This window comes from Seriola lalandi, unplaced genomic scaffold (genome assembly GCF_002814215.2).
Source record: "Seriola lalandi dorsalis isolate HSWRI2012SDOR001 ecotype SW California unplaced genomic scaffold, Sedor1 jcf7180002054948, whole genome shotgun sequence".
In the NCBI taxonomy this organism is placed as follows: Eukaryota; Metazoa; Chordata; class Actinopteri; order Carangiformes; family Carangidae; genus Seriola; species Seriola lalandi.
The window spans coordinates 986959-996984 of record NW_019525499.1 but is presented as its reverse complement, the minus strand read 5'-3'; positions in this window follow the sequence as shown (position 1 = coordinate 996984).

Here is a 10026-nt window from a genome sequence, read left to right as displayed (position 1 = left end):
GTGTGTGTCAGCTTTCCTGTAAAGTTGTTGAGACATGACAGTCCTGGCAGATCCTCCTGTTCTTGTTGGATGAACTCTCTGTGACTTTCTGCTGAGTATGTCACTACTCAAGTAGCAGAAACACACACACAATGACTCAGACAACAGCTCCCACCTGGATAAAAAAAAAAAAACAGGTAAATATTTGGGTGTGTGTCTAAATCTAAATGTAAAATTGAGGAAAGCACTTTAAACCATTGAAATTGACAGATCTAGTCACACCAGTTTGTCTTTCTAATTAACAGACATGGATTGCACAACTGTTACAGACAGTGTGACGGGCGAAGTAACAAACGAAGGTATGTGTGAGTGTAAGTGGACAAACATGCCTACAAGCGCCTGTAGCCTGCACATACAATACATACACTGTTGTCAGTCTTGTATGGGTGCAATCAAGTGTGTATGTTGCCAAGTGTGAGAATATCTTCGAGTTAAACGTGATGTGTGTGCTTGTGTGTGAATGTGTGACTGAATGTTTATTATGCCTAAAGATCCCTGTGCTGTCCAGAAAAAGTTGACAATCATGAGGAACGGCGGTGAAATCTTTGATTGCCCGTCAAAAATGGTGTTCTTAGATTGTACAGCAAGAAATGTTCAATGATAGCCAGTTTAGAGCTTTGCCAACCAAAGATGGTAAATATCGAACTCCAACAGCGTGAGAAATTTAGGATCCAATTCCCACAGTGAGAGTGAACGATGCAGAATACTGTGGTGAGCTAGCATAATGCTACTGTTAAACATCATGGGCTATTTATCTCACACTCACTTTGCCAAATCAGCATTTCATATTGCCATTTTTTCCCAGGCTGCAGCTGGGTTCAAACTCTTCTTCTCCTCTTTTTAATTTTTTTTCGATGCATTGAAGTGCAAGGCTTGTTAATTCTTATGCTACGTTCTCATTTATCGCAGCATCTGACATGCCTCAATATTGATTTTGAACAGTCTGACACAAGACATTAGTAGACCCATCTCGCACAGTGTGATATCCAATCAGCTTGTAAGATTGTCGTTCATCATACTGTCTATAATTCCACAATTGACAACCCTGTCTCCTAAAAATTACAATTCAATACTAAAAACTAAAACTAAACTACAACATCAAGTATGTTTTGTAGAAAACATCATTGCAGACTGACTACATTTTAACATAATTAGAATTACTAGAAGACAGGGTCGAAACCGAGGATGCGGGCCTACGTGTGCAAGTTAAATTTGTCGGCTGCCCTATTTTGCCACCCTGTGCTCAGCTGTTCACACATCTAATCTCTGCTGGCTTAAACCACTTCATCATGCTAAGTCCACCACTTTAACACACACACACACGTACACACGTACAGTTGGCCGTGACAGGTTCACTCACACCAAAAGGTTGATCAACAGCTCACACACACACACACACACACACACACACACACACACATACACACACACACACACACACTTTCGCAGAAACAGAGAGAGATTGACCTGCCCTGCAGTGTTAGAGAGCAGCTTATTATGAAAGAGCATTTTCTGCATTCCAGACGTGTCACCTAAAACCTGCTGTTTACCATTTAGTGCTGTGGGAGCTGTCCATCCAACCTCTGTGTTTGTGTGTGTGTGTGTGTGTGTGTGAGAGAGAGAGAGAGAGAGAGAGAGAAAGAGTGTGAGTGTAAACTCTTGATAGGCCCATCTAATCTCACTCTTAAGGCTTTGAGTGAACATGTCAAGACCTTTCTCAGTTGTGTATATGTGTGTGTATTTCTGTGTTAGGGGGTTTAGGTACAGGTTGACAGGTTGTCATGTTATCCAGGTGCTTCTGCTAAGCTTAGTGTTGACATTATCAGTAGGAGATACATGGGAGGTGTGGAGGAAAAAGAAAAATTGGAACAAGAAAAGAAAACCAGCTATGTAGTTGTTTGTTTTTCATCTGTATCTGCTAATCTAAGTGCTTGTCATTGTTTTTTTTAGATAGTTATGTCACCAAATTTTTCTAACATGATACTGATGTTAGATCATAACTGACCATGATTTAGTTTGTTTATCTGAGTTACATTGTTGTTTTATTGACAAGACATTGACAATTCTAAAAGGATTTTACCTGCAATCCTTGTGTTATTCTTACAGTTTTTCACACACCTATTCCACAAGTAAGTCACATTCAACCCAGTTATCCAAAACATTCATTTGAACAAGCATAAAGGAAAGGAAACCTAAAAGATTTATATAATTTTGCTTTGTAATGTCATAACTTGAGTCCATTGAATTGCAGAGCTGCTTCTTGGATCAACCTCAACCTTTGTATGACCAACATACTGGCCATACAGTTCTGCTTATGGTGATATGCGTCAGATCTGACATTACAGATAAAGATCTAAATTGAAATACTGTGCAATAGTTTGCACATGTTAATATAAGTAGGTAGGTTACTTCAAGACAAACCAGGAAGTAGCTCTGCAGTGCGGTTGACCAGTACACTTACTTAATAATGAAGCAGTAGTTTCACTGATACCACTTCTGAACATAACTTTGCCTGTTAAAAGACAAGCAGTTGGAGTAACCTGAAGATAGACGTGACAATCAGAAGGATGCAGATGACTACAAGGAAATCTAAAGTTTCAGAGTCACATATCCCTGCTGTGACATTGCATCTCAGGTCGTGACCTTTGAGCCTGGCCTTGAGGAAGTCAGTCGCACCTGTTCCAGAGTAGAACAGAAGCAGAGAGAATCCCTAAATCTCCAACATTCGTGACCCACAGTGCGCTCACCTGCACTCTCTCCACTGCCACTTGCAGTTTCATCCTATTACATCTGTCCGCTTATACCTGTTCACATCTGTCTGCCTGCTGGCGTCTCTCTTTGACCTCCTCTGAATCAAAAACAAAGCAGTTGATAGTGAAACGCTGTTACACTAACACAGAGACAGAAAGACGGGAGTGATACATAATGAGAGACATGTGTCCCCAATTTAGTGTCATGTTGCAAAGCTGCTAATCCTGTTGCACTTTTATGTTCGCAGTAAATCAGTCATATATTTATTGTTTTGATTTATTGCAGTCAAAAGGGCAAATGCAGCCTTAAAAGCTGTGTGGGAAAGAAAACTACTCATTCCTTTGTTTAAGGTTTGTTCCTCACTTAACATTTAGTTATGCAAGTCTGTAGTCATTAAATATAATGCTACATGATCTGGTGTTTGAACCCATTACACATTCAGGTATCTAGAAAAACACACACTGGTGGCATTGAATGTGTTAACATGACACATCAATGGCATTTTGATATTGACATGCGTTGATGCATCAGAGTGCACCACTGTCCTATTTACCAGCTTACATGTGTGTAGAGCTGCAGTTTTTACTCTGTTTTTTTATCAGTGCAAAATGTGTAACGCTCCGATACCTGACGAAGTGAGCCATGCATGTTTTCGCTCCCGTATGTATGTGTCTTTGTCTTTGCAATTATATGTGAACAGGTGTGAAAAGGTCATAGTGTGAAATAAGAGGTGATGGAGAGGTGAAACAAGCAAAAGGGTGAGAAACTGAGGCCCACAGTGGAAGTTGATGTTCCTGTGCCCCAGGGCTGTGGTTGTGTGTGTGTGTGTGTGTGTGTGTGTGTGTGTGTGTGTGTGTAGGCGTGCATGCCCAGGGCAGAGTATTAGTAACAGGATATGGCTGCAGTAGAAAGCTGGAAACTTGTACCTCCTTATCTAGAGGGCAAGTGAGTCTGTGTGTGTCGTTTTTCTCATACATACCTGATCACAACGATAACATCCACCCTGTATGCTGGTGTGTGTGCACGCGTGCGTGTGTTTGAGAGAGAGAGAGAGTGTGTGTGTAAGAAGTCTCAGCTTTCTGTAAAGTCCCTCTGATATAGCCCATGGCTCACAGGCAGGGTGAGACAGGGACTGAACTCTTATTTTGGCACTCTTCACCAAACTATTATACAGTGGACAAAGAAGAACTGTAGACGTATCATAAAGCAAGAGCATTTTTAAAATGTTTCAAGATTGAAAATCAATATATCTTGGTGTGTCTTATAGACATACACATGTACTTTAAGGGTGATATGGATGCATAATAACGAACCGTGGGATATGCAGTGTTATTGAATTTAAATAGTTTTGTACCGAACCTTAGGCTTATAACAGGAACCCAGGTAAATGTAGTTGGAAATTTATAAAAGAAGCAAAGAGGACATTTAGGGAGAGAAGGGGGGCGATGTGCAACAAAAGTTCCCAGCCTGAATCAATGTATTGAAATTGAAATGTATGCACATTTGACCACAGGCCAAAGATAGTGCTCACTTATGAAATCACTTCTAAGTGCAGTATAACAACATTTAGTGAGACCAAGTAATTTGAACGTTTCAGTAATTATGCTTAACAAAGAGGTCTGTGTTGTCCCAGTGTGAGTGATTTATGTGAAGAATGTATCTTTATATTGTTTAGTATCAACTGTTGTAATTAAGGTTGTGACTCATGCTGCTTTCATTGTGCAGCAGAATAAGGTTGGCATGAGGCAACATGCAGATGTGTGTGTGTGTGTGTGTGTGTGTGTGTGTGTGTGTGTGTGTGTGTGTGTGGGTGTGTGAAAAAAAAAATTTTAGCTGCAAAAGTGTTTGCATATGGTTAAATGAAGTATGATTTGGCACCAATGGTTTCTTGATCAGACAGTTGTGATCATTATCAAAGATCGTGTTTTTTGCTTTCCTCCTCCAACCTCCCTGTATCAAAACCCTCCACCTCTCCCACTCACCCGTCTCCCCACTCCCTCCTGCCACCACCATCACTTCCCCCTTTTCTCCCCTGTGTTTTCAAGGAGTTTTAGGTTCTGCCTGTTTTTTTTCTGTCTTCCTGAAAAGGTAAGACGATCCATCCTCTGTTTTTTTTTTTGTTTTTTTTTCTGAGAACAATGCAGGGGGACGGTTGGAGCTGGCGCTGGACTAGAAAAGATTGAAGGACAGAATGAGACAGAGAGAAAAATCTGGGGGAATAGAGGGGTGAAACGCTAAAGTTAATCATGGTGTGACGTGTCATGGCTCAGGCCAGACCACCTTCACTATATACGTATAAACTCCAATCTGAACTACACAAGTCCTCATTACATCTCCCATTTGATTCCTGCAGCATTGCTTCCTTGTTCTCTGTCTTTATTTACTTCTGTGCATTCCTCACTTGTTCCATCATCAATTTGTCATTGCCTTGTTCCTTTCTTCTGCTGTTGTGCTTTCTTCTTGATGTTAATCTGCTCTCATTCATTCCCCTGTTCCCTATTATCACTTCGATCAGCTCACTTTTCTTTCCTTTTTAAACTGATTTTTACTTCTTTGTTCACTCATCCTTGCTAACTGTTCCTCTCCCCTCTTTTCTTTTACTCTAAAACTTTCATGCAATGCACCAATATATAATGCATATAAATTCTCAAAGCATGGTAATGGTTCCCTCAACCTGGTTTCACTTGACCTTGATATGAATCTTTCCTGCTACTCATCCATTTGAATGGCATTTATATATTAAAAAATCTTCTATTAGTCAATTGACCTTTGCCAGTGATCATGAAACTGTGTCCCCTGTATCATGGTTGTCCAATATAAGCAACTGTAGCTACTCATTGTAGTCCTGTGAAGTTTTGGATTTATTGACACACTCAGGCGCTGTGCACTGAGCTGTAAGAAGAGTGATATTCCCTTTCTAAAGACTTTCTAGGGAGGTGTCTTTTTTAGCCTTTTCTAAACCACAAATACAAGAGAGAAATTGTAATGGACTGGCAGCCTGTTGTAAATGAGTGTTACTTCCAAACCCAAGGAGCATATTGTCACCTCCTCCATTATTTTGTGGGTTTACAGGTTATAAAAAAATCCCCATTTAAGACAGCAAAATCCACTGTATGGGATCCAATCCTGGATGCTACTGTATTAGAGTTTGATGTAATGACTGTGGCTGTCTCCTGCTCTTTATGTGGCGAAGTTTACACTCCAGTTTCTCCAGCTAAACTTGTTACCCATTATGTGCTACGTTTAGTTCTCAGCTAGAGATGACAATCCTGCTTTTGTTTACCTCTCAAAGTCTGCCTTCATCTGTATCACTGCATGCTTGAGCAGTCAGACAGCTATAAGTCTGTCCATGGAACTCAGTGTAATCTTACTTCATAGCCATTGCCCAGCTTTAGCATACATATCCAGATGCTTTTCAGCAGCCATTGTTTCACCTCAGTCACTCTTTGCAGTGTCACAAGAGCTCTTTTCAAACTCCCAGTCACCATCACACATACAGCGTTTTATAGATGGCTCAACTCAAATCCCTTTCAAGAGTTAGAAATGCCCTGCAGTCTCCTTTCATGTGGCGAAGGCAGAGGATGAGAGGGAAGGGAAAGGCTTTAAGGTAGACGGCGAGATGTGAGTCATCTCTTACAGAGAAAGAGACAGAGACGTCCCTCTGTGGAAATCATCTGCTCTGTACTCATCTACCTATAGAGCAGTCTGACTACCAGGCTTGTGTGAATAACTCTTTGTCTGCAGCCAGACTGCCTTTCTTTCTGCCGATCATACTTACTCATTCTCACACTGATAACTTAACTTAATGAGACGTGTGTGTGTGTGTGTGTGTGTGTGTGTGTGTGTGTGTGTGTTCTTCAAAGTCAATTATCGGCCAGATTTGGAGGTCCTCCCTCTTCCATCCACTGAAATGTTATCTGATTTTTGGGCTCCAGGATTGAGAAAAACCTACTACTGGTATAAATCCCTCTTTTTCCTTATTCTTTCTGTTTCTACCTTGCCTCATTTCTCTGCATTTCTTTCTTCCATTCCAACATTCAAATTTTTCTTTTCCCAATCGTCTGGTTAAAATGTCATTCCGGCTTGATGGTCTATCGCTCATCACAATTCCTCCTCTTATTCCCTCCATCTTTCTCCCTCCACCCCTCCCTATGTCCCCTGTTACCTGATATGGGTGTCAGGTCATCGACGGTTGTGTCAGACAGAGTCATGAGTCATGCTTCTATTCGGAAGGCTTGCCTTATAAACTGACTGGCGTATTGAGTTACTGGACAAACAAACTTTGCGCCAGGAGAAAATCCATTAGCTATATCGATAAACACAGACACACGCATGAATTCACTCAGGTACACACAATGAAATGCAGATGGAGAGAGACACATTCTTACACACATAAATACAAACGCAGACAAAGTGAGCAGTGGACACTTAACAGGCATGTATAAAAGCACACACATTAAAAAAGTAACATTAGAAAACACGCACAGACATAAACATGATTCCATTAGCACTGTCAATAAACATGAAACAGAATGCAAAAATTTCCTCCACCATGACTTTGTGTGTCTTTTTGTGTTTATGTTTCAACACACAATTACAACACTATTCCTAATAATTAATGGAGTAAGCACGGCAATGTTTGACATCTATAAAAAAAGAAACAATATCAAAACATGAGTGGTTAGGAGAATGGTAGAATATGAGGACAAAGGGTGTGGTAATGACGAGGGTTTGCCTTTTTAGCACCATGAAGAAATGACCAATTTCTGTTTTTCTATTTCTCTTCCACTCCATTTTCCCCCTGTTTCTCTCGCCAGAGTTTACATATATTCCACTCTTAATGCACAGGCCGGTCTGCATGCCGGCCGGCCATGGACATAAACACACACAGATGCAAATGCACACAGACGCACTGTACACACACATGTTTCCATGCGGTTAGCACAGTGGTGGCAGTTTGCTATGAAGGTTTTTCCTCAATTACCAGCACTGTAAGGAACCTTTCAAAGTGTGTTAACCTATCAGTGAAGTTAGTGAGAGTGGATACTTTCCCAGCACACACTAGTTGATGAGCTGGGAAGTTTTACAGCTGTAAAGCACCTAATCATGATATTAGACACCAAGTACATATTTATATATTTTTATGCCTCCGTGCCGGCGACAGCCAGGGCCGGAGGCATTATGTTTTGCGGGTAATCCGTCTGTACCATTCTCGTGAACACGATAGCCCAGTAACGCTGTGAGGGAATTTCTTCAAATTTGGCACAAACTTTCACTTGGACTCAGGATGAACTGTTTAGATTTTGCTGTTGAAAGGTCAAAGGTCAAGATCACAGTGACTTCACAAAACATGGTTTTGGACTCATGACCACAATATCTTGGGATGTCCTCAAGGAAACCACTTAGCTGAATTGGTTATTTTGTAGCAATATTCTGATTGATTGGTTTGTAGCTGTATTCTAATTGGTTGGTTTGTAGCTGTATTGTAATTGGTTGGTTTGTAGCAATATTCTGATTGGTTGATTTGTAGCCATATTCTGATTGATTGGTTTGTAGCTGTATTGTAATTGGTTGGTTTGTAGCTGTATTCTGATTGATTGGTTTGTAGCTGATTGTAATTGGTTGGTTTGTAGCTGTATTCTGATTGATTGGTTTATAGCTGTATTGTAATTGGTTGGTTTGTAGCTGTATTCTGATTGATTGGTTTGTAGCTGTATTGTAATTGGTTGGTTTGTAGCTGTATTGTAATTGGTTGGTTTGATTGATGCACAGATTGATTCCTGGAAAGTCGTCTCCTGCTTGTTGTCACTGAGCTGCACAGAGGGAGGAAGTGCTTTGTGTATATTAGAAACACAATTACCGGCATGTCCTGATTCAAATTGTGTTATTTTCAGTTTTAAAACCAGCTCATAGGTCATCAACTGGACTGGTGTGGAGCAGCAGACTATGATGAATTGTGGGGAATGACGTGTGCACTGTGTCGCTGTGGGTTCAGTGAACTGCATGTTTGCGTAGGACACACCTGTCAACTACCTGGTGGCACGTGAACGTACACTGAAAGTGGTCAAGACTGCAAGTGCAGGTATTGAGACAGACCCACTGTGCCAGATCTTCAACAGGCAAATGGCTAACATAACAAAGGCCAAGGTATATATATGAGCACAAATTGATTATGTTGGTATCATGGTCAGATAATCAAGCAGAAGAATTTAGTGCTACTGTGGAAACTCTTTGGGAATCTGAATGGGACTAGGATTTTGACTTTTTAGAATGGGTTTCAGACTTTTCATCAACAATCACATCAGGACAAATTGGTTGTACTATTGAATTTATAAATCCATAGATTCAATAGCTTCATATGTGAATGGACTCACAAAGTATATTTCCTGAATCATGTGCTTCTCGGGCTGTCCAAATGTTTGAACCTATTTTTCCAACAACAAATATATCAGGTAACTAGAGCCTTGCCACGTGACGATGGAGACCTAGGGCAGTTGCATCATTCCAATTTGACAAATGTCCTGTCAACATGAAGCATGATGGGACCTTTCCACAGTTACCCAAATAAAACTGGAGCATTCTCCCACACTCTCTCTCTGTCTGTCGGTCTCTCTCCCTCTCTCTCCTGCTCTCTGCCACCAGCAGTTGCAATCACTGCGAGTTAGCACCTCGTCATAAGCATTCTTTAGGACATATTAGCACAGGCTTCTCTGACCTATCTAGTTTCAAACCACACACACACGTACACACATGCATACACACACATACATGCACCGCAACCCAATAGGATCTCACCCCCACCCTAACACAATTTTTACAGAAGGCCTCTCAACAACAAGTGCTTGGTATAAAAATATCCTTTGTATCATTTAGGACGTGGGATCTGATTGGTTGAGAGCAAGGACATGTGACAGGTGTTAGCCAATGGAGAGAATGGAGGACAAAGAGGATTAAGTTACCTGCATCTTTGCTGCTATGTGTGTGCATTTGTTTGTGTGTGTGGTATTTATATCAGCAGTGAAAGTGTCAGTGCAGGAAGGTCAGGACGTTGGGTAAACACTTGTGTCTGCAGGCTCACCGGAACGCCTTGTTAAACGTGTGGCCAGGAGCCCATGGGTGTGAATCGACACGCATGCACACACACATAAACGCAGTCACGATTCAAATGCTTCGTTTGAGATGAACAGAATTCAATTTCTGAAGTTAACTGACCCCACAGTCCTCCCTCTGTCCCCC